A 22,883-nucleotide genomic window follows, 5' to 3' on the forward strand; every position below is an offset into this window, starting at 1 on the left:
GCAGTGCGCCTCACTCTTCGTTTTTGCTCAGGACTCTTAGTTGGGCATGGCCCTCCACCTGTTGCAAAGCGTTCCTTTGAACCTGTAGGAGGGGAGCCAGCTCCGTCCCCTGTGGGGTTCTGGGAAGGAAGGCCAGCCTTGGCCTGCTCTGAGGCTCGGCACACACCTTTTCTTGCCTACAGCCAGAACAGGGAGCCAGAAGAGAATGAATGGTGTTCTGGTTTCCGTTTTCCCCCGATTGCCCTGCACTTAGAGAGGAATCTGGACGGAGGAAGCTTTAGGCTGCCAGTGATGCTTTCTAGATCCAGTCATGAGCTGTGGTGGATGGGGGTCAGTCCAAATCCAGGAAGGAGATGTGCAGTTCCTTTGGATGGTGTAAAGAAAATGGCCTCCCTCCAGAGTTGCTTTACGCCGTGTGCCTGCAGGCTCGCGTGGGGCCTGCTCCTGCCTGGCCCTGGAAGCCTGTTCTGCATGGAGTGCATTCTGTGCAGGAGTAGATGGAGTGGTCAGAGCTGACCCAGTCTTGCCCAACCCTGGACTGAGCTTACAAAGCCTGTAGAGTTTTCCTGTGTCTCTCTCTTATGGTTATGTAAGACATCACCGCAGCCAATCAGTTGCGTGTTTCGGGTCAAGCTGTGTATGTGACGAGGGCAGAAGTGGCTTGGTGTGATCATGCTTAGGTTGTGTGGCCAGCGCAGAGTTAGTTCCATGTGGCTGAAGACACAGGGTTACTTTGAAATCACGAAACCCCAGAGTTGAGTTTAATGATGGATAAGTCCTGGAGAAAAGATCTAATAGGCCATCTGGTCTCAAATGTAATCAATAAGTTGTACAGGGCTCCTTGAAAGTCTGGTCGCTCTAGCACCAGCAAGCTTAACTCGGTGACACCTCGTCCTAATGCCGTTGTGAGTGTGCTGTGGCAAAGAATCTCTAGTGGGAGTTTTGTAGTGTCGGTGAGTAAAGCGAGCACATGTGAACCATCACAGAGAGGCCAGAATAGACTCAGGAGTCTAAGATCTCATCAGCAGAGGGGCCTGAGCCTTCAGTCACGTAGTACAGCGGCCACTGGTCAGATGTGGCCCCTGAGCACAACGTAGGATGTTATGGGGGCCATCAAATACATTTCATATTTTATCTAAGAAAGGAGGGCACACCTTAATAAAAATCTGAATTGATTACATTTGAGATCAGATGCTACAAGTGGGATGAGTAAAATACATTACCATCCACCTTACCTTTCCTTTTTTCTTTCATTTAAAAATACGGTTACTAGCAGGGCAGTGGTGGCACACACCTTTAATCCCAGCACTCGGGAGGCAGAGGCAGGCAGATCTCTGTCAGTTCGAGGCCAGCCTGGTCTACAGAGTGAGTTCCAGGACAGCCACGGCTACAGAGAGAAACCTTGCCTTGAAAAACCAATATCAATGTATATATGTATATAGTTACTGGGAAGTTTAAAATTCTACAGGTGGCTCCCATATTCGTTTGTTTTTGAGCCAGGATCTTGATAATGTAGGTCAGGTTGGTATGTGAGCTAACTCATGGCAATGCCCTTTGCCTCAGCCTCCTGGGTATTACAATTCCAGGCCTCAGCCATCATGTTAGCGACGGTAGCTTCTGTTTTAGGTGGGAGATTTAGAGCAGTGGTTCTCAACCCTCCTAATGCTGTCTCTGATCATTTAATTCAGTTCCTCGTGTTGTGGTGATCTTCCTCACCACCACCATAAAATTATTCTCTTTATTATAAGTGTTAAGTTTGGTATGGTTATGAATCAAGATGTAAGTATCTGTGTCCTCAGACCGTCTTAGGTGACCCCCGTGAAAGGGTGGGTCACCATGACCCCCTAGTTGAGAACCGCTGACTTAGATGAAGCATAGTTTGTGGTGGTTGGTCAGTGGGGTGGGGGTGGGGTTTGTTTTTTTTGGTCAGTGGGGAGTGCTGTAAGTAATTTCATGGTGAACAATCTGTATTTGCTTCTTGGCTTAAGCTCCTGGTGACAGACTGTCCTCAGATTGCAGCCTCTCCAGCTACAGCCAGACTACAGCCAGGAATATAGCTTTCCTCATACTTGTGAGTTTCCAGTGCCTTTTGGTGAGCAGGGACTGGGAGGCTGGATCGCGGGAAGTCCTGGGGGGGGGGGGGGGGGGGGTGGGATGAGGCTTGCTCAAGAGTTCCAGCGGCCCTCCAGGGTAAAGGACAACTGTTGCTCAACCTACAAGACCTTTAAGGAAAGACAGCGATTGCTCAAGCAGGCCCCTGGACCCCTCTGAATGCAATCATGCAGGTTACACAGGCCCCAAAGGAGATAGTGCCTTGAATTCTTCAAGAATACCCTGATAGGGGCCTTAACATACATGAGGCCCTAGGTCTAATCCCCGGGATCAAAAAAACCTCCAAATGCCATAAGCATCAAAACACAGCTACCAGGGTGTGGAACACGGAGGCCTTACTCCTTCCGAAGTTGTTGGGGGTTGTCAGAGTGGCTTCACATGGGGTCTGTCTGTGAAGGTCAAGAGCTTCCTGCAGGGCCCTGGGTTCAGTTACCAGCTGTGTGAGGAACGAAGCAGTAAAAGTCACTGGGTCCAGGAAGGTCCACGTGGATGTAACAGCCTTTCCGGCTCCATCCTTTTCTAGCTGTGTTGTGCCAGTGTCTTTCTAGAGAGCAAGGCTGTGTTTCTGTTGGTCATTTTCCTTCTCAAAGGAGGCTTGGATGGGTCCCCCCTGCCCCTCCCCCCTCTCTCTGTGAGCAAGAACCATGGTTCTTTCAGGAATGCTGGCATCTCCCCTCCTTGTCCAGGAGGCAGCAACGTTTTAGTCAGCGGCAGTGAAAGCCTTGCCTCATTCCTGGCCTTTCCTGTGGAGGAGTTGAGGATTCACAGACCGACTGTCAGTAGCGACAGCGAAGCGAAAGGGATCTTAAGCTTCTTTTTGAGTCTGTCTTTGTGGTGATCCTGTGTCCACAGTACTGGTCAGACTAGTTCATACCTGGTTGATTGTTATCAGCAAAGTAAACTTGACGCTTCAGCCAGAAACAGCCTGTAGCCTCTGGAATCTTCGATTCACCAGATGAAACGGTAGTGTGCACTTTGCAGGGGACGCAGGTGGGAAATCAAGGCTACGTGTGTGTGCAGAGAGGGGTCCTGAGCCCCTCGAGTCTGGCCCCCTCCCTGTAGACTCACTGTGTGTCACGAGTTTCACCTTGTTATGAGATGTGCCTTGCTTTGTGGAAAGTCGAAGGCTCATAGGTAGCATATTGGTATTTGGTGAATGTCTGGGTAGCCACAGGGGTGGTGGAGTTCTGTTCTTTATCAAAGAGCTATCTGCTTGGTGCTCTGGTCACACCCGTTTATAGATGATGAAAGCCCTGTAGGTAAGTGATGTCCAGTAGGACTAACCATTATCCTGGAAAATATTTACCTGTGCTTAAGGGCTCAGAAGAAACTGAGAATAAACATTCTTGCTAGGGAGGGAAAGCCACAGTAGGATGGGATGGGGCTTCTTGAACAGAAGGTTGAGAAATTCCAGGGCCCGAGGGCCCTGCGTGGCTCAAATGATACCAGCATTTACTGCCTTTCATTTTGCTCTGTGGTCATTTGACCCTCTTACAATCTCAGAGGTCCTTTGGCTGGATCCCAGCTTTCCCCATGTCACACTGATGGGCTGAGGCCCCTTGGAGCCTGAGGTCCTACAGCCGGAGTACCAGACCTCCCCGTGTGGGGTTCCTGGTCTGATTCCTGTGTGCTTGCTGCCTGCCACACCAGCCCCTGCCAGAGGCTGGGAGAGCTGTGAGGACTGACAAGCCTTTGTGTGTTTCATAGGCGAGGAATTTGGGGGCTGGCCTTGCGAAGAGGCCTATGACAGCCGTAACTGTGGATGTGATCCGACGGACAAAGAAGTTGTCCATCAGACAGGTTTGTGCCAGCAGTTTAATTTCCTTTATTTCAGGACTGGAAGTTATTTAAATTACTTTATAGACTTCCTGCTTCCTTACAAGAGCTCATTAAGTGCAGGCTGAACTGCTCCATTGCCATAATGGAGTGCCTGCTGGGACTTGCAGTTCCTATTCTGTCCTCTAGGGCTCCAGGAGTGGAGAGGAGCTTGGAGAATTAGAGGACTCTTTAAAAAAAAGTTTACATTTTATTTGTTTGTTTTTGTTTAATATGTGAGTGCACCTGTGGCATGCTGAGTGTAGGGAGGTCAGAGGACGCTCTGGGAGTCGGTTCTCTCCTTCTGCCACACGGATCCTTGGACTTGAACAAGGGGGTGGGTCTCAGGGTGGGGTGGGGCAGGGGCAGGCTTGGCAGCTGACACCTTTACACCCTGAGCCATCTCACTGGCTAGGGCGACTCTTAATAGGTGCCCCATGATAGACTGGCCTAGATGGTCTAACTTAAGTATAAACAACTACCCGTTCCTCTGGAGCCCACAGACTGTTTCCTAGATCTTGTTAATTTCACTATCATTCGTATTCTGGCCTTACAGTCCAGGGCACTAACTACCGTTTTTTAGTGTTTGGATCAAAGCCCTGGGCTAAGTATAGTTTTAAAAGCAGAAAATGGACCAAGAAGGCTGTGGCGTCTACTGGAGATGAGGGCGGTGTGTGGTGGCTTGACGTGGCATCTCTTGAGCCTCTGGCTTACTTGACAGGGAAGCTCTTAAATTAATTCCCAAATTATGTCACGGCTCTTGAGCCCAGGTCTTGAAAAGATGTACATTTGGCTAAATGGGCTACCTTTCGCCATTCCAAGAAAGTAATATGTAGATGACCAAGAAAGACACACCCCCCACCCACCCCTTGTACATCTTAAATTTTCCCGTCAGGGGGAAAAGCTGCCCCAGAGTGCGGAGCGCAGAGCGGAGCAGGTCGCAGAGTGCTGACCGGGAACAGTAGCCACAACAAACAAGTGTTTAAAGGCAGAGATTGTGCCACTGTCCAGCTGTGGCTGGCTCCCTGCTGATGGGCCGGCCAGCTGTTTACCCACCACCCTCCTGAGAAAAGCTAGAAAAGGCTGGAGTCGGATAGGCTGTTGCATCCACGTGGACCCTTCCTGGACCCGATGCCTTTTGACCTATTACTATTCTGAGGTCACCGGTGTGTGTCAGTGGTGGCGAATGTGTACTAAGTTGGTTTTGCTGACCTAGGGCCAAGGGTGGGAGAGTCACTTTTGGCTTGTAGGCAGACAGACAAGAATATTCCTGAAGATGATAATACGGAAACTTAAATATAACCCGAGTCAGACTTGCATGTCTAAGCGAACGCTGAGTTTTAAATATTCATTTACAACATTAAGCTCTGTAATTTCTTCATAAAGAATTCTAAAATAATAAAGATGACCTGGTAGGCAAAATTTCCTTGTATTTTCTAAAAGCTTTTCATAAGGTCCCTCATAAAAGATTAAGAGAGAACAAAACCACAGTGTGGCGCAAAGTTCTTGTTGCGGATTAAAAAATGATTAAGTGATAGGGAGCCGAGGAACGCTGGTGAGACCCACTGCTCAGAGTGGGGAGAGGTTAATCGAGGGGCGTCTGAGGACTCCGGCGTGGGCGGGGGCAGAGTTATTAAGTGTATTAATTGTTTGAAGAAGCAGACGGAGGGTGGATTCGAGCACCATGCCGCTGCTACCCTGGATTTCATAACGGGATTCAATGCAGAGGTGTCCTGAGTGCATTGGGAAACCAGATAGTACTGTGGTGGGGAAAGGAGATGTGCAGTCTCCCGGCTTGCTTGGACAGGAAGTCTTGCCTGCGTGGGAAGCTGGCGTGACTTTCTAAACCTGTTGCCTCTTCCAGGGAAAGACTTCCAGGAGTTGTCATGGGTACGAGCAGCTCCCAGAACCTTTAGTGCAAAAAGCAGGCCAAGGACATTGGAGTGGAGGTGGGCACTTTAGAAGGGTGATCGGTGCTGTTGGGCGGGTGGGGAGAGTGCGAGGATGTTTAAGTTTGAATCTGGGTAAGGGCTTGGTGCTGTGTGTGCGCGGAGATGTGCTCCTCTTAGTTTCTCCGAGGAGACTTTGCGCCTTACCCGGCACCATTTCCCATGAGGGCAGACTAGAACGTGGAGGTGGCCTGTTGTAGTCTGGGAGAATCCTAAAGCATAAACGGGACCCCAGGTCCCTGAAGACTCCTTCAGAAGTGTCCTTTAAGGTGAACGGTGCTTCACGCCTGGGTTGGAGTGATGATAGAAGCTAGACATGGCTGAAGGGTTAAGGTAGGCCAAGGAGGCCTGTGTTGGGTCCCCTGCCTCTTGCATCTCCTCTTAATGCTTCCCCAAGGCTAAGTCCCACATTTCTTCTGAGGCTGAGATGAAACATCATGGTGCATGCCTGTCTAGCTTGAGAGCTTGTGTTCCCCTGAATAGGCTCCTCCAAGCAAGCCCTAGACATCTTCCTTGGCCACTTGGCCTTTGTTTACCAGTTTTCTTTTGTGGCTCCCTAACTCCTTTACCCAAGTCCCACTTTAATTAATCCCTGAAAAGTGCTGGCCTCTTTGAGCAATGCTGCTGATTGCTTCCTTTTGCCCGTGAGCAGATAGATGCATCTGCGTGGGCTGGGGGAGGGTGGTGGTGGGGGTATCTGACAGGGCCCCTCAAGGGGATTTTTTTTTTTGTGTGTGTGCATCCTTGGCCCAGCACAGTTAGAAGCTGCAATTACTGCATGGTGGCTAATTACCCTGCCTGACATTAGATCAGTGGACAGAGGGGGCTCTGAGCCTGTCAGCAGAGGTCAACCAGAGGTCCTCTCGCTCAACAACCCTCCTGTGATAGCCGGACACAGAGAAAGGCTTTAATGGGGAGAGGCTGAGAGCTGGCTCTGCTGCCTGTCTTTGCTGGGGGATGGGGAAGGCAGAAGGCTATTGATGACTGAAGAGGTCACAGACGCTGATAACCCTTCGCACGACCCTCCTCAGGAAGCCTGAAGGAAGGGAGAGGAGCCTTTGCCGTAGAGAGGACGCTTAGCACAGAACCAGCTAGGTACAGAAAGGAAACCAGGACGCGGTGCTCGGATGGTTGGTGGCTCTGTGGCTGACTGTTAGGAAAGTCACTTTTGCTCAGCCTGAGAGAATGTGACAACTTGGAGCATTGCTTTTGTTGTGTTTTGGAGTCTGTGCATCCTGTGCTGTTTGGTTTACATTTTTGAGTGGGCTCTCTGGGTGAAACTGTTAACGCACCTGCTCTTGCCTCGCCCCAAGCAGTAAGGTCTAAGGAAATACAATGGGTACTAGTTAATGCTGCTCAAACATACACAGGGCATGTTATATTCACCCGAGCGCCATGAAGAACACGCCAGACCATGGCCGTGGATGGCTCGCTAGAGAATAAATGTGAAAAAGGCGCGCTGGACTCAAGTCTGAGAACCCCTTAGCTGATATTTTACCCTCCACAGTTTTTGTTGCCCCAGCTCACCCATGACCTAAAACAACAACAACAACAACAAACAAACAACAACCAACTAAGTGGAAAATCCCAGAGAGGAAGAATTCTAGGTTTTAAGTAATGTTTATTATAGCATTTTGTTAGTTATTCTCCTGGCTGTTAGTTATTGTTGTTAACCTGCTTACAAACTGGTAAGCCTATAAACTGAGCTCTGTCATGTGTATGTATGTGTGAGAAGAGGAAGCACATACTTAGAAGTTGGTTCTGCCTGGAGTTTCAGACTTCCAACGGACACCTAAGGATGTGTCCCCTGCAGATTACGGGGCCCCCGCGATACTTCTGTCACCTGACATGTGTGACTGTAGGCAGGACTCTACCTCTCTAAGCATTGAAAATGAGACAGGTCTTTGTTGGACTGTGCACCACATGAAACGTTCTTTCTCTGTGCGTCTGTGTGCACAAATAACAACAGGAAATAGCCGCCAAGCATCCACTGTACTGAATACTACCCGTCACAGGAAGCCGCACAGGCAGGTGAGGCCAGCAGTGAGCCAAAGGCCAAGGAGCCGCAGCATTTATTTATTTATTTATTTATTTACTTACTCACTGCACAGGGGATGGAGACCAGGGTTCATGCATGACGCCTGGCAAGCAGTCTCCCACTGAGTTGCACACCACCCCCTCGCCCCCAGCCACTTTCACATGATCTGTCTGGCTAGGATGTCAGCCCAGTGCAGACGAGACTTGACACTTGTACAACTCCTGTGTATGCACTGGAGTTTTACCATCTACTGTGCCTACTATGGCTGTGTCATACTGACACTGTGTCACACCGTAGACTGTTCTGCACTGCATACTGTGTTACACTAGACACTGTACCAACACTGCAAAGTTTATTCTATACTAATATATACTAAACTAGTATCCTACAAACTTAGCTATGCACAGGATTTCTTTGGTATGGTATTGGTCCACATCAAAGTGTTGAGTGCCTTCCTCATATCTGCCTCCTGGATGCATTATTAGTTGGTGTGTGTGTGTCTGGGGGGGTGGGGTGGTTGGGTGTGGGTTTAAAGAGAGAATGAAAGACCAAAGGGAAAAAAGTGTGTTTTCTCCTGTGGGTCGTTTTTGAGATCCCTGCATAGCTGTGTTTAGGCCCTATGCTGTGTGTCTCCACTGTGGCTGGGACAGGCCTGGACTCCCCCAGTGTTCTCCGTTCACAGCAGGGACAGAGCAGTGCCTGGGAGGCAGTGACCTCTATTGCTAGGCTTCCTGAAGTTCCTGTGCATTTTGGGAGCATTTTCTGGACTCCCTGTTGGGTCTCCACACAGGTACAATGGGGGGTCAGGACACAGCAAGATGCAGTGCTCTCCTGAGCCTTAGGCATTGCCAGAGCTGGGAGGGGTAACCTTGATTACTTTAAGAGGAAGCCTTGAGTAACTTGAGGCTGGCTGAGCCTGCACTGGGTTGGGATATAGCACTGTTTGCCCCTGTGTCAGATGCACAGAAAGGAAGAGAACCTGGCTCCTAAGTTGGGGGAGTTTGGCTAGAGAGGATTAGGGCCCTGGCTGGGTAGCTTGAAGAGGGGAAGAGGTAGGCAGTTTAACTTGGGGGGTCTGCTGTTCTGAGTTCCTTGTCTGGAGCCAGGGACGCCTCAGGCCTGTGCACAAAGCATGCTTCACAAAATGCAAGTGTCCCTGAACTTCTGCCACTGGGTGCTGCCTACACCACTTCCCCTCATATAACTTCACATTGGTGTAATTAACATATAATTTGATACCTGGAAATTCATGTTGGGTGGAGCTGGAAAGGATTACTCAGCTTTTAGCAATTCCAGACTCGGGTTATAGAACTCTCTGTGCTGCGCCCTGCTTCTCCGGTTACTAACTTGTTTTCCCCCCTCACCCTCGCTACTCATTTCTTCTGTCCTCAAATGATTATGCAGTGCGTTTTCATCGTTTAAACACACCACGGGTTGTTGACTTCCACACGTCGACGGCCCGTTTGTCTAGTATGGTTGGCCTTAGCTTTCTTCGCTCATCTGCTAATGGGAGTCGATGGCACCATAGTTCTTTTTCACTTCCTGTTTCTCAATCCAGGAAGTACCACTGGCATTTGAAAAGAACGTGTAACTCTTAGCCGAGAATAACGATAAAGACCGAACACCGGTCGACGCTGTGCATTTGCAGTCTGCTGACGGTGGCGTGCACGGGAAGCTACAAAGGCTGGCCGAATGAGCGCCAACCCATTCTGAGAAGGAGTGAGTTAGCACCGTTGGAAAGCCAGCAGGCTGCCTTGGAAATCAACCCAAATAAATCCAAATGTTTTGGAAGTTGGCCTTCAGAGATGCCTGGGTAACAGATATGCATGGGGTCAATGCAGAAAGGAGTGGAGCGAAGTCTTTGGTCATCGGTGGCCAGTGGCCCTCCTGCCAGCATGCCTTGTCGTCTGGTGAGGAAGGTGGGAGCACAGGTGGCCTCTTGTCCTTGCCCTGCATTGAGCTTGTAAGCCATTTGGGGTTTCAGAACTTGACTTTGGAAAGCTTCTAAATTTGTTCCTAGCAGGTTGATTTATTTTGTTGAGGTCAGATTAGAGCTAATGGCACTAATGGTTTACAATGCTCCTAAATGGTTCTTAGCACTTAGGCAGGCTCAGATGGCTACTGTGGGCAGGTTTCCAAGTGTGGACCATATGATTCATATATGTATATATATATATGTGTGTGTGTGTATACACACACACATATATACACACATGTATGTATATATATATACACACATGTATGTATATATATAATTTGTCATATATTTATATATACTCGTTTTATATACATTATATATTGTTATTTGTTATATATGTTATGCATATAAATATGTAATATAACACTTAATTTATATATAAATATGTAATATAACATATATAAAACAAATGATACATATTTATTGTTGAAGTCATTGTTAAGAGTCCAGGTAATATGTGCAAATGTGGTTAAAAAGTAACAGCAGATTTAATGTGAGTCTTGTTTTGGTATCAGATCCAGGGAGTCACTTGTCAAGATGGAGCTCATGGTCATATGTGAATGGGTGAGAATCCCACCTGGAGTTTGGTGGATGGCGGCTGTCTGCCACCCTTTTCCTGGGAGTGTGCTGTTTATGAAATGCTGTCATAGAGAACCCTTCCATTTCCCTGAAGCCATCTATTCCTGGGTGCCAAACAGTTCCTGTAAGAGCAGGCACCCCAGCTAAGATGATCTCTGATGCATCCCTTCCAGCCACACTGCGGTACCTGTGAGTTCATGGCCAGGTCTTTGGCAAAGAAATTGCACTCTGCCTAAAACTGGCTCCATGTTTCTGATTTCTGTACGATTGGGAGTAGGTGAGGTAGAGCCAGGTGTCTACAAAGGAGTGCGTGTCTCTGCTTGTCTCCAAATTAAATGGTGCGCGCGTGTGTGTGTGTGTGTGTGTGTGTGTGTGCACGCGCACTCACGGGCTCATTCTGTGGGTTGTGGCCTTTCAGGGCTGGGGTTGCTGGGAGCTGCTAGAAGGCAGTGGCTGCCCTAGAGGGTGGAGCCCAGGTCTGAGGGCAGGGGGAGGAGAAACCAAAGCGACGCTGCCTCAGTTGCAGAAGTGACTGCCTTACGGGTTGAATCTTTTGGCGCTGTAGATCAAGCCAAGAGTTCTTGAGTGTTGAGTAAGGGCGGACGGATGGACAAGCCTGTCTTCCGGATACTAGTGGAACGGGCTACTGGGGCTCTTGCAAAAAGTGTGAGCTCCTTTTGATTTTTCTCCTGTGCTTCAGAACACTCTGCCCTTCTGCAGAGGGTTGTGGGGCCGAGGCTCACTTACTGCGTCTCCGGACTCCATGGTTTTCCACCGAGCAGTCTGAAGAGCACTGTGCTACCCATGAGACACCTACTGTTGAAAAGCATGTCCACATCACACTTCGTCATGATAGTGCGGGTTCTCCCGACTCCCCATCTCAAAGCAGAGGGCTGTGTTTGTAGCTAGAAAGGAGGCAGTTCCCACTAAGCTGATGCCTTGGGTGGTGCTAGAACTCACCCAGGGCACCGCTGGCATGGGTTGCTAGCACCGCGTTCTAGAGGCCGTGTTGGATGGTGGTATTCAGCGACTCCCACAGCCACCAAGTTCTCCCGAGAAGTTTTAATTACCAACCAAGGTGATGCGGTTTCTTCAATGTGTTGTTACAAATGGATGCCAGGCTGAGGAGCCCAGAGCAGCCCCCTCTATCAATCAAAGCCGGCAGTTATCACATGGTGGGCTCTGGGCAGGAACTGTGCGCGCCCCGAGTGTCCGATGGCTGCACTTCTCTTCCACAGGGCAAGGGGTTAGCCTAGTTCCTTAGGCTTCTAAGTGAAGTGCTCCACCTAGGGCGTACTGCAGTGGCTTTTCCTAATAGCCTCAGGAGTGAGGCCTGCATTTGGGTAGGGAGTTAGGAGTTTGAGGCATTGGCTCAAATGAAAGACCTTGAAATGGCAAATCTTTATTAGTTTTGTAAACAGCTTTAGGAAGCGCTAGGAGCATCTTGCAGGGACCCTGCAATTATCATAATAAACAGTTTTATCATCTTCTTGGCAATCAATATTGTGGCTTATGCTGCTTTAGTATCTCAGTGGTATTGATTACCTTAACAACTGTGCTGCGGTCAGCTTCCATTAACCCTTACTCTGCTGGCACAGCCTGTGCCTACCACTGTCGGAAAGAGTGCTCTGGTCGCAGCTCTCCAAGTGCCGGAATTTGACAGCCGGCCAGTGATGCGAATACATGTTTTATCTCAGAGTGCCTGAGAGAAGAAAGGGTTTTTAAACAGTGGATCTGGACGCTAATGCAACTCTGTAAAGGTGTTGTGTGTGCGTCTGCATGCGTGTGCGTGCACGTGCGTGTGCGTGCACGTGCGTGTGCGCACCAGAGACAGTGTGTAAGTTTCAGCATCTGGGGGTTCCAGGTAGTGACTCAGGAGTCTGAATGTTGAGAGGGGGCATTCTGGTCATCCCTATGGTCCATTCCGACGTGGCTTTCACCTTTCCTGTGGGACAGACTGCCATGTGTGGAGTTCAGTCGAGGCCCGAGGCAGTGTGTAACAGGCATCCCTGGCCCTCCTCGCGTGCTCATTTTCTGATCCACCTTTTACTGTTAGAGCGAAACTGCTTATCTAAGAACATTGCTTGCAGCATTCAGGTTCCCCTGGGCCAATGAGCATCTGAGGTGAGACAGTCTATCAGCAGAAGACAGAATGCTGGAGGTGGATTTTGGTGCCGCATGAGATTGTATCGCCTTCGCTGGCTGTCCTGTCTCTGGTCTGGTTAATGTTTATAGTCTCCATCCCTCCTGCTGGAATGAAGGTGACCAGGGCAGTTTTTAACCTAGCAAAACAGCTAGAGTTCACTCTCTGAACTCAGCCAGGGCCAGGGTTTGTCCTGTTGGGGCTCAATAATATTTAAATTAAAAAAAAAAATTTTTTTTTTTTTCGAGACAGAGGGTTTCTCTGTGTAGCCTTGGCTGTCCTGGATTCACTTTGTAGACCAGGCTGGCCTTGGACTCAAAGCAATCCGCCTGCCTCTGCCTCCCGAGTGCTGGGATTAAAGGCGTGCGCCACCACTTGGAATAAGATCTTGCTAGGGAGTTCGTGGTTGTCGTGGTGGTGGTGGTATGGTGGTGTGTGTGTGTGTGTGTGTGTATGTGTATGTGTGTATGTGTGTGTCTATGTACATATGTATTTCTGAGTGTGTGTGTGTATTGGTTTTTCTAGGATGCTTTTTTAAATTGCTCTGTTTTGTTTTAATCGAGAGAGGTGTATCTGTGTATCTGTGAGTGTGTGTGTTTGTGTGTGTCTATCTGTATGCATCTGGACTTGGGGCTCCACTGTGACAGCAGAGGGTCTCCTGAGGAAACCACCCACAAATAGATGATGTTGGCAATGGGAATGCACCCTTTTGTCTCTTTGGTTCCATGTAGATATGGGCATTTTGACTGGGTCATGATGTGCCTATACTGCATTTATATGTTATATGGATATCATGCATATTTATGTTCACAGATACTAATATGCATATTAGTATGTATCATTGACTGATGGATATATACATACATATGCTAATATAGTACGTATAAATATGGAAAAAAGTTCCATTGAGTCTTGGTAACATGAGCCTGTGTACCATAGCAAACCTTAACCCTTTTGGCCCACTAACGCTTGTGACAGGGCCCCCAACATTGCATACCTCACAACACAGGTGCTGTTCAACTTGAGTGATACTGACTTATCATATATTAGGAGTGAATTTTTAAAGTTTTGTGAGCACACGTTTCATGGAGGATCTGAAGGCGGCAAGGCAGGCTTGGATTAGGGGGGAGGTGAATTGGGTGACACGGTCAGCAGCCTTCTTGTAGCTGTCTGTGTCTGTAGGATACCAGAGAGAGCTGTTGTGTGATTACAGAGAGGGTCAAAGGTTGGGCCTGGGGAAGTGCAAGCAAGTGTAGGCGAAGGTGTTGTGTTGGGAAAAGATTGCTGCCAATAGGGCTCATGCCCTAGTCAGCCAGTACTGTATACATTTCGGGGTCAGGGGGTCAGGAGGTCAGGCCTCAGTGTGGACAGCAAGGCAGAAAACTGTAGGCTGTGACTGGCACGGCCAGGGTCATAGTGGTGGGACTCTGCTGTGACGTCAGGACACAGGCTTGCTGGGCAGGGTCTTCTGGGACCAAGCTCATGCCACAGAGCGAGGAGGCAGATCTGTGCAGGTTAAGAAGGGCCTCCGAGAGCAAGCGTAGGAATGGCTTTGTGCTCAGGGATGCAGGCCTTGCATGAGCCATGGCATAAGCAGGCCTTCCCTTTGGATCTTACCCTGTGAGGTCATCCTCCTTTTAAGTGGGGAGATATCTAGGATATCTTGGTCACTGTTTTCGGCCTTCTTCAGCTCCTCATCTTTTTTCCCAGAATTCCTTGAGAAAGTGCTATTTTGAATACCAGAGTTCTTCCTGCAAATGTCACACAGGCTTAGATGGCTGTCGTTGGTTATTGGGTTATTGGTTGACAGGACTAGGGCTTCTCAGGCTCCACCCCAACAGCAGTCAGTGGAAGAGACTACACACACACACAGAATAGGTCATTTTCCTGAGGGGAAACGAGACTTTTTGTTTGGTTTGATATAGATAACGCGCACTTTGGGTCATGATATGGTTACACCGGGACCGTTTTTGCTACCCTTTGGCTGTAACCTTTGAGCAAAGCGGCTCCTGTAGGTCCTGCCTTGTTCCTGAGGATCTTTGAGGTGTCCATAGCTTATTACACTATTCTGTAGACGAAGTGAGTAGTGGTCAGACTGTTTCTGGCTGTGGGCTGCCTGTTCAGTAAGCGGGTCCAGGAAGGAGTGACACTGGTGTTTTCCTGAACCTTTTTCCGGGTTCTGTTCATCCTGCCTGCCTGTCGTCTTTTGGAGACAGGGTCTCACTATGTAGCTCTGGCTGGCCTTGAGCTCACCGAGCTCCATCTGCCTCTACCTCCCCAGTACTGGGATCCGAGTTGTACACTACCAAGCCCGGTATTTATTTTAAAATATTTATTTCCTTCCTTTCTTCCTTACTTCCTTTTGCCTGATGTATTTTACATATGTGAGAGTTTTGCGTGAATTTATGCATGTGTGTACCATGTATGCACCTTGTGCCTTCCAAGGCCAGAAGTTGGCATCAGATTCTGTAGAACTGGAGTTAACGGACAGTTGTGGGCCGCTGGGGACTGAACCCTGGTCCTCTACAAAAGCAGTAAGTGCTCTTAACCACCTAGCCATCTCTTTAGTACTGACACCCTGCCCCTGCGCTGCCCCACCCCCCACCCTCAGCACTTGCCCCTTTTTTGGAATAGAATCTCATGTATTTCTGGCTGGCCTTGAACTCACTGTATCCCTGAGGACAACCTGGAACGTGTGGTCCTTTTGCACCCACTCCTGTAGTCTTGAGACTGGAGACATACATCGCTGTGCCTCGCTTAAGCGGGGCCGGGAACCAGTCAGATGCAGGGGCTCATGAGTGCAAGGCAAGTGCTTTAGCAGCTGAGCTACACTCTTGGCCTGTGGTCCAGGGCCCTTCACACCCTGAGCTATGTATCAATCTGCAACCTAGTATCTTCCTGTCAGGGTTCTTGTGTATGTGGGGAGACTCGCCATTTAGTGTTAGAGGTTAAGTATCCTTTTTCGAAAATGCCAGAGACCAGTGTTGTTTTGGATTTTGAGACATTTACATAAACATCGTGAGATACCTTGGAGATAGGTCCCAAATTAAAAAAAATATATATATATAAAAATCAGTTTGTTTTTCATGTACTCCTTACATAGCTTAGCCGTAACTAACTATATATAGTTTACTAATTTTGTATCCTAGTGTACAACTTTCCATCTGTGGGGTTGCAGTCAGGAAGTTTCAGGTTTTGGATTTTTGAGTTAGGGAGGCTCACCCTGTAGTTACAGCTGCACCTGTTAGTTGTGACCTGTGTAATATCTGTTCTGAGTCTTGGATGCGTGCCTACTTTTCTAAGTTGCAGACAGTGATGGGACGTTTGTTCTTGAGGAGGCAGGTGCTACTTGTGGCTGTGCGGTTGTTTAGGTTGTCTCCTTGAAGTCCACTACAGAGATATTTCCCAGAGCCCCCACAGCATGGTGGGGGCTGCACTGGAGTTGGAGGGAGGGGCTGCTAATGTGATTTGGGGTTGTGTGTGTGGGGCGTATATGCCGAGAAGCACACTTGCCGTCAGGCTTCTAGCTGCAGATGGATGCCACAGAAGCTGCCCAGGGGGAAGCAGCTCAGTGTGCGAAGCAGTCTAGTGACTGAGGTGAAAGCTAGTGCGCAACGAAACAGTGGTGGTGAGCATCACGGTCTCTCAAGCCCCGGAAGCTCTGTGTGTGTACGTAACTTACACACACACACACACACACACACACACACACACACACACACACACACCACACCTACACTACACACACACACAAACACACACACCCCATACATACACACACACCACACCTACACACACACGCGCGCGCGCGCGCACACACACACACACACACACACACACACACACACACACACGGACCCTCTCACAGTCTTGAGGATTGAACCCGTGAACACAGGGCTGTTCTAGGCAAGCACTCTGCTAGTGAACTACGGCTACAACCCTGGTTTGCTTTCTATCTATCACTGTTATAAACACCATGACCAAAAGCAAACCTGGGGAGGAGGGCTTATTTGGCTTACAAGTTGTATCCATCGCAGGAGTGCTGTATTGGTGTGCTCTCCACAGCATCCACAGTTTGCATTGTTACACAGCTCAGGACCTCGCCTGCCTTTGCATCCCTTTCCCCTAACTGGGCTGCCTTGTGTAGAGGAGGGCCACCAGGACTGGTTGATACCCATGGGAGGTCTCCTTTTTTGCAGAGATGGGGAGGAGGGGTGGATGGGGCTAGGAAGACGGACACTGGGAGGGGAGGATGCCATTGGGATGTAAAGTGGATAAATAACTTAAAATTTAAAACTAAATAAAATAATTTTTAAAATTTCAAAAATAAACATATTCTTTGTTTAAAGAAAAAATGCCCCGCAGAGTTACTTGTAGACCAAGTCAGTCCAACGGAGGCAGTTCCATAGTTGAAGTTTCTTCCCAGGAGATGCTAGTTTGTGTCAAGTTGACAAAACTTAACTAGCACAACTATATATATTTAACATTAGATTTATCGAGTTTGTTTTATGGGTGTTTTTCCTGCGTGTATGTATGTATACCACATGCAATGCATGATGTTGGTAGAGGTCAGAAAAGGGCACTGGAGTCACAGATGGTTATGAACCAACATGTGGGTGCTGGGAATCGAACCTGGGTCGTATGCAGGAGGAACAAGTGCTGAACCATCTCTCCAGCACTTCCCCCATATATTTTTTTTAACCCTTTAAATCAAGACTAGAGACTTTTGTTTGTTCGTTTGTTTTTGTTTGTTTGTTTGTTTGTTTGTTTGTTTGTTTTGGTGGGGAGCTTGATCTGCTATGGATTCCAAGGTGTTAAGTCAAGGCTTGTGGGAGCTTGGGTGGCTAATACTTTGTTGGAGGCTCATTTCTGCTCACTAAGGACAGTGATAGGCACCGAGCCTGGGGTGGGATAAATCACCCTCTCCTTTATTCTTCTGATGGTGGCAGTGTGGCGGTGGTCCATTAACTCTTAAAGGTGGAGGCCGGGTGATGGTGGTGTTTGAAAGTGAGCTTTAGGGATAGCTAGAGCTGAGTGAGGGGTCTTCCTTAGACACAAAGCTCTTAAAGGAAGGAGACCTTCATAGCTTTGGAAGAGGCTCTGGCCTGCCTTGAACTTGCCAACTGAAGGCGGTAGCCTGGTTCTAGTGGCATCGCTACTTCAGAAGACATGTCTGATAGTGTGCCTAAGGGAAATATCCCATAGAAAAAGAGAATAAAAGAGCAAACCTTTCTGTCACTATCACCTGGACTCAGTAATTAACTTTTCTCTGGATTCATTTAATTTTCTTTTTGTTCTTTTCTTGAAATATTTTTGAAGCCAATTCAAAGGCATCATAATGCTTTTGTTTTTAATATAAACGTTATCATTATTCCTGAACAAAGCTGACCTACCTTTCTGTCTGCCTCTCTGTACTGGGGACTGAACCCAAGACCTTTGGCATGCTAGGATATTGTGTCCAACCATTGAGTTACACCCCAGCCCTGAGACATACTTAGGCACCCCTCCCCTGCTTTCCTCCTCCTCACTGCTGATGATTGAACATAGGGCCTCAGACATGCTAGGTGAATCTTAAACTTAGCTAATACCAAATTGTGATGTAGAGTCTTCTGAGAGCCGTCAACATGGCTTGTTCGTTTGCTTTTATTTTTTAAGAGAGGGTTTCTCTGTGTAGCTCTGCCTGTCCTAGTTCTTGCATCTGTAGACCAGGCTGGCCTCGAACTCACAGAGATCTACCTGCCTCTGCTTCCCCTGGGATTAAAGGCATGCACTGCCATGCCTGGCCTTTTTATAAGGAGCTGGTTGGTTAGCATTGCTGTTCATGCAGAGTTCATAGTGCACTTAGTTCTTTGCTTCTTAGGTCTCTCCTAATCTGGAACTGTTTGTTGTTTGTATGTTTGTGTTTTCTGCCATTTACCCCCAACCTCCAATGGAGCACCCTCCTACCCCTCCACCCTGGGGATTTTGAAGAGGAACGGGGAATAGATACCTGTGTGTGAGAGAGACCACTGTTAGCCTGGCATGAGAAGCTCAGGCCCTCTCCTCCTCTTCTCTCTGCCATTGACCAGCTGTCTGACCTCTGGCAAACCACCAACACCCTCTGGGGTCATTAGTCTTGTCTATCACAGGCAGGAGTGAATCTGGATGGCCTCACACTCCAGCACTCTCATTATTACCTCCCTAAAGAGATCCAAGAGGCACATCTCACTCAGACACTTCTTGCCCACATGCTCATCCTACTTTTAGCAATTGAGAGGTAAGTCATCCAGACCAATTGCCTTGTCCCTTCTCTCATTTATATTGTGAATGATGACCCTCCAGCGTGTGAGTATGCTTTCTGCGTTGACTTACAGATATGCTAGAGAGGCAGATCCATGGCTTATTGTGTAGGTCACTAATGCATGCATTTTAACTTTCAATCTTACCCAAACTTCTCTACTTTTTTTTTTTTTTTTTTTTAATTTCCTTCACTTTGGCTTTGATTCATGTTATGTTGAGCTATTGTTTATTCTTGTAAGCAACACCTATAGGTGTCTATGTACTGGATATACTTCTCTTCAAGCTCACTGAGGGCTTATGACTTACGGAGTCTCAGCTTTCTTGAGCCGTTGACGGGCTGGGGTAGCTCGACAGTACAATGCTTGTCTAGTAAGTGCAGGGCCCTGGGTTTGACACTGAAGCTGTGGACTAGGTGACCAGTCAGGGCTCAGCATATTACCCTCAGTTAGTCAGCTGGTATTTTCTATTTGGTGGTGGTTTTGATGCCGTGTTCCTTTTTTAACTATGGCCCAACTTTTGTCTGGCTCATCTTTTATGAGACACAGTTGGCCGATGGTGGTCTGAGGAGCCACCTGGGTGGCGTGCCTTTTGTGGAACCTGTCTTTTCAAATAGCCCTCCACTGTTTTTTCTCTAGGCCATTGGGTGAGTGAAACAATATTTGCTGGACAAACAGTTGGGGGGGCTTTTAACTGCTAAAACAGTAGCCATTCCATACATTCCGTAGAGAAGACCACCTGTATGTAGTTCCAGTCTGGGACAGAGGAGTGCTACCAGTGTTGGGGATGGTGGAGGTGGATAAATCCGAATCTGTTACCTTCTGCCTCTGGACAAAAAGAGGCTGGTTTATCAGATGTGCTCCATCCACCTGCCAGTCTCCCGCGTGAACTCTTGTGCACACACAGCGCCCCTTTGCTGCTTGGGAGACCTGGCCTGGTGCTTTGGAAGGCCCTGGTATCAACGGGCTTTCTTCCACCTCCCGCTGCCTCCTTCCTCAGGAGACCGAGACAACATTCCCCACAGAGGGCTCGGGGAGGACCTGGAGCGTGTGCCCGTGGAGGATCTAGAACAGTGCCCGGCACTCAGTAGGCGCTCAATAAATGGTAGGTACTAGAGTGTCACCTCCTTGAGTGTTTATTATCACGGGTCTTGCCATGAATTCCTTTCTCGTTTGTTGACTCTTGGAAAGGGATCCCTAAATCTTGGGGTTTGCGAAGCTGTGGGAGTGGCGTAAAGGATCCCATTTGCTGGAAGTGTTCTGTGTAACCAGTAGAAGTTTTAACCATAAGTGTCTGTTATTTCAAGAAGTCCTATTGCTGTGCACCCCCCCTCCCCCCAGCCCCATCCCAGATGGCAGCAGCCCTTGTCCTTTGTCCTTTCCTGGTCAGTCTGAGGAGAGTGTTTCCTATCTGCTGCTCTGAGTAGACTCTGGGTCCAGGGGAAGGCAAGACCTCTGGGATGGGGGTGGGGGGGTGGGGCCTTGGGTGTGGCTAGAAACTCGAGGCTCATGGCTCGTGAGTTTTCTTCTAATGGAATTTCCCATCACTTACTGCCCTGCTGATTTCTGATCAATGAAAATGAAATTGCATCACCTCCTCAGAGGCTCCACGTAGGCCTGCTGCTTCCAGCTGTGTCAGTTCCGGTAAAGCAATCTCATCAGGCGTGCAAGAGGGTAATAGGAAATAAAAATAAAAACCCACAATTAGCAAGAGGCCTTGCAGCTGAGTAACACTTACCATCCCAGAGGCAGAAGGGGCTGGGAAGTGCAAGGCTCAGGAATGGGCCCCGGGGGTGGTTGGGGGGGCGGAAGGGAAGAAAAAGGAAAAGAAAATCCCCAGTACCTTCCTTTCCTCCTCCTTCCTCAGTTCACCCAGCTTGGGGATAGTTTGAATTTGTGTCAGAACTTCCGCTGCTCGGCTTCTGGAGTCTGCAAAGTTACCTTGTGATGAGCCCTTTTCTTTCTTGAGTCTCCTGCAAATAGACATTAAATAAATCCCAGGACCCCAGAAATCCTAGCTTCTCTTGTTCACGTGTGTGTGTCTGTGTGTGTATGTCTGTGTGTGTATGTCTGTGTGTGTGTGTCTGTGTGTAGCCCTACCCCCCCCCCCCCCCGCCATCTGTGCTAAGGGAGCCTGATGCACCAGGGTGGGACAACTTGAAAGCATGGCTGGTGGCTAGAGGTGACTCATGTCCATTCTCCCCTCTCTGCTGCTCTGCGTGGCTCCCAGTGCACGCGTGTGAAGAGCATGAGGTGCTATGAAGGAACATTGGCTTACATGAAAGCTGGGCCAGGTTGCCTCTAGGTAGAAGAGCAGTGACTGCGTGTTTACTGTTACCCGGGTTGAGAAGACTTGGGGAGGTCATGCACTACGTCTAGAGTGTTTCCGCCCGCCGGTTACGTGGTCTGTGGAGCCTGTAAAGTCGTCATAAGACCTCGCCTGAGGAGGAGCTGAGGCCAGAGGAACCAGGATGGGACTACAAAGGGCAAATGAGGACATAGGAAACCTGTTGGGTTACCTTAGGGGAGCCAGCAGAAATGCAACTGTATCCCCTCACCAACGTGACTTTATCAGAGACAGAAACGATACTTGTGTGGCTGTGACACCGAGACTGGCAGTTTTGTGTAGGTATACGTGGGGCAGTGCGCTCTTCACTCAGGGTGGGGTGGGGTGGGGTGGGGTTCTGTTGAGAAATGGTCTCAAGCACTTGTAGTGTCCCTTTCTTGGTTGTCCCACGCGTAGATTGGCGGTGAGAACTTCTGAGAGTCTGACTCGGGAGATGAGCTTTAAGTCTCAGGCCACAGTGTTTTTAGTGTCACAGGGTTGAGGGCAGCTGCTCAACCTGCTGCACCATATGCTGTAAATAACTCAGATTTTTAAGCCCAGTGGACTTCAGGTCACTGTTACCACATCTGGGTTCATATGTAGGACGGTTCTGACGTCAGAGCCGGAAGGCTCTGAGAGGGATGAGTGGAAAGTGCGTTGTTCAGTGAATCCTATCAGCTGCCACGGTGTGATGGCCAGACCACTTCCACCAGCAACATGCTCACACTCTGGGTTGAGAGTCCAGCTAGCGGGAGGCTGCATCAATAGGAAGGACGCTGTGTATGTTGTAGGCACTCAATAAATATTTCTTATGAGCGAATGGAAATCATTAGAGTGGCCTGTGATGCTTCAGATCAGTGTTATGTTAAGTAGCTTCGAACTAAAGGCCAACAGGGCCAAAAGCTCAGCATTCTCTGTGTGGCTGAAGCCCAAGAAGTTAGACCCGTTAGCCAGCCAGCTTTAATTTCATCTTGTGATGGTTTAATGTGGAAATCTCTTGGAACTATAGAGTTTCTGAAATCTTACCTCCTGGCCTCTTCCCAGATTAGACCGCCTGGTAGAACATTCTGGGGCTGTGATCACAGCTCCAGAGGTGAAAGGATGGCAGAGGCCGTTCCAAAGGGAGCGGACATCTTTTGTCACCCAGTATCTGGGTTTCGTGTGTGCACAATTGCAGAAACATGTACCTCCTCTGCTATCCTAGACACTTAGCATGGCATCTTGATCTGCATTGATCACGCTTGATGACTCAGACGGACAATTTCCCCCATGGGACCAGACCTAACCAGGGTGTTCAGGAAGCCATTAAGGAAAAAATACATAACCACACACATTCCGAAACTCAATTGTTCCTTCTTAGCAGTGCTGGGATAAGAGACTTTCAAACATAATTAATCCAAGTACTATTTAGAGTGGCCTTGGTGTTTCTCTGTAGCTGCTTGTCGGGGGCCCCCAAGGCAGCAGGAGGGGAAAGACCCCCCTGTGGGCCATCGGTACTGGCTTTGTGAGGGTCCGAATGTTACCATAGCTGCTTGCTTCTCTTGTGGGCCTTCTCAATGGGGTGAGGAGACACTTTTCGATGTTGCTGTCCAGGTTACCAAGTTCTCTCTCTGAAGAAGCCAGTGAGGAAGAGCTCTCAGTGTAAGCTGTGAGATGGGGGAGAGACAG

General features: G+C 48.7%; 1 protein-coding gene across 5 annotated transcripts in view; it reads left to right on the plus strand.

Annotated features, from left to right (window-relative positions):
* The window catches only part of Zfhx3 (zinc finger homeobox 3), a 235,895-nt gene that overhangs the window by 42,403 nt on the left and 170,609 nt on the right, over positions 1 to 22,883 (plus strand). For 2 of the 5 annotated variants that reach the window (XM_051169207.1, XM_051169209.1), the window contains exon 1: positions 3,132 to 3,912. The exons of 2 other annotated variants lie outside the window; for them this stretch is intronic. The gene's annotated coding sequence lies outside the window, so the exon portion shown is untranslated. Of the gene's footprint in view, positions 1 to 3,131; positions 3,913 to 19,889; positions 19,995 to 22,883 lie in introns of those variants that run through there. One more of the 5 variants, XM_051169206.1, reaches the window with a different exon arrangement.

Source organism: Acomys russatus, chromosome 26 (assembly GCF_903995435.1).
Source record: "Acomys russatus chromosome 26, mAcoRus1.1, whole genome shotgun sequence".
In the NCBI taxonomy this organism is placed as follows: domain Eukaryota; kingdom Metazoa; phylum Chordata; class Mammalia; order Rodentia; family Muridae; genus Acomys; species Acomys russatus.